Here is a 2,153-nt window from a genome sequence, read left to right as displayed (position 1 = left end):
TAAAGGAACTCTGCTGGCCTAAGCTGAAGACTCTGTGACTGTGACAGGCATAGCTGACTCTAGAAACCCATTGTTCCTGTTTCCCATAAACTGCGGTTTCGGCCTAGGTATTAGATATAATTCAAATTCAGGTCACATTTGGGAGCCTTTTATACGGTACAAGCTTCTTTATAAGATTTAAAACAATATTTATAGAATTAGCATATACTTAGGGAGAGCTGTTTGCAGCTTTTCAATGGTGAAGATGATTTTCGAGAGTGGCCCAGCACAGAGTTTGGGCTGGGCCACATTCCTGAGAGCCCAGCATGTACTTTGGACTGGGCTGCATTCTTTTGGGCCGGCTTTAGCTACAGTTAGTGTAAGGTCTCTTTTCTACCTATTATAGAAATTGAATTTATTTTATTCATAGAAGGTATTGTAGAATAGGTCATGCTACGAATCATGTTAGTTCATACATAGTCAATCATAATATTTTTAGGTTTAATAAGAATATAGTTAACTTTAAGAATTTTCATCGTCTCCACTTTCTACTATCGAAGTTTTTGCCTTAGTACATTTACAATTTACATTTAGGTTTTAGAAGCTTTGCTGCTGCTAATCAACTTTATATATTAGAATTAAGAATTGGAAAACTTTCATAGAAATTGGGATAGACATATAAGACTTTGGAATAGCCATTTTGTTAAGAGATTGTCGTCTATTGTTCCAAAAGGTGGCCCACCGTGGACCTTGGACTGGGCCACATCCTGTAGGGCCCAGTGTGATCTTTGGACTGGGCCACATTCTTTAGGAAATTGGCTTAAGCTATAATTAAGAGCTTCTGTAGCATTGTATAAGTGGTAGAGTTTAATTTAGTCATCATGGGTATGAGTGAGCTTTAGAAGTTATTGATTATCAGAACATCATTAGACTAGTAAGGATTGTTACACTGCTTTTGAAGAACATTTAACTAGCAAAGGGAACAATGAGACAATCTTGGGGTTTGTTCCTCCTCACACCTAAGCATCTGGTGGGTGGGGGATGCCCCCCCGCACCTGGCTTTGTGTTCACGTGAAAGACTTGTGAGACTGCCTGTGTAAAATTTGGGGATAAATACCTGCTGTAACTTTCAATAAACGGCTTCTGCTCATTTCACTGAACAGTTGCCCACTTTCTTTCTTTCTCTTTCTTCCTCTTTATATCTATCCTTCCATCTTTCTTTCTTTTAATATCTATCCCTACAGATTCGCCGACGCCACCACATCTTCCAAGGGACTCCCCAAAACTTGCAGGGGCTGGCCCCCCGCACTCAGGCAATCCACTCACCTCAGCCTCCCAAAGGTGCGGGATTACAGGTTGAGCCACCGAGCTCAGCTAAGTTGGTGGTTTTTGTTGTGGTTGGAGCGGTGGGAGTCTTCAGTAGCCTGACTATTCTGGTCTCTGACATTTACATCCTTACAGCCGTTCTGAGGATCTGCTCTGCTGATGGGAGGCACAGAGCCTTTTCCACCTGCTCTTCTTACCTGACAGCTGACTCCATCCGGTATGGCACTCCTTTCTTTATTTATTTAAGGCCTAGTGCAGTTTCTCCCTGTATCTCAATGAAGTGGTGTCTGTGTTTTACACAGCAGTGATTCCCATGCTGAACCCACTTATCTACAGCTTGAGAAACAAGGAGGTCAAAGGTGCCATCCACAGGACTGTCACTAAGAGGAAGTTTGGCAGAGCCTGAAATCTCATCTAGAAAGGAAGTTGGAGAGATAGAAAATTAATAGGACAGACCCATTGTGTGGCTTCTTAAGAATTCAGGACACTTGCAAGTGTTTGGGGCTGGTTATCATTCTTTTTTTTTTGAGTTAGAGTCTCACTCCATTGCCCAGACTGGAGTGCAGTGGCACACACCCGGATACCACAGCCTCAATCTGCTGGGCTCTGGCGCTCCTTCTGCCTCAGCCTTCCAAGTAGCTGGAAGTACAGATGCATGCTACCACACCCAGCTAATTTTTGATTTATTGTAGAGATGAGGTCTCACCAAGTTGCCCGGGTGGGTCTCGAACCTGCAGGCTCAGGCAATCCACTCACCTCAGCCTCCCAAGTGTGGGATTACAGGCTGAGTCACCGAGCCCAGTGGCTATCATTCTTTTATTCATTTATCCATCCAATTATTCTTTCAT

At 43.1% G+C, this 2,153-nt stretch overlaps 1 pseudogene; it reads left to right on the top strand.

Annotated features, from left to right (window-relative positions):
* LOC103255508 overlaps window positions 1-1,711 on the top strand; it is a 2,455-nt pseudogene extending 744 nt beyond the window's left edge.
* The last annotated feature ends 442 nt before the right edge of the window (window positions 1,712-2,153 follow it).

Source organism: Carlito syrichta, unplaced genomic scaffold, assembly GCF_000164805.1.
Source record: "Carlito syrichta isolate Samal-C Ts95f unplaced genomic scaffold, Tarsius_syrichta-2.0.1 Scaffold288190, whole genome shotgun sequence".
In the NCBI taxonomy this organism is placed as follows: domain Eukaryota; kingdom Metazoa; phylum Chordata; class Mammalia; order Primates; family Tarsiidae; genus Carlito; species Carlito syrichta.
The sequence above is the reverse complement of the archived record's forward strand: the minus strand, read 5'-3'. Positions and strand labels throughout refer to the sequence as shown.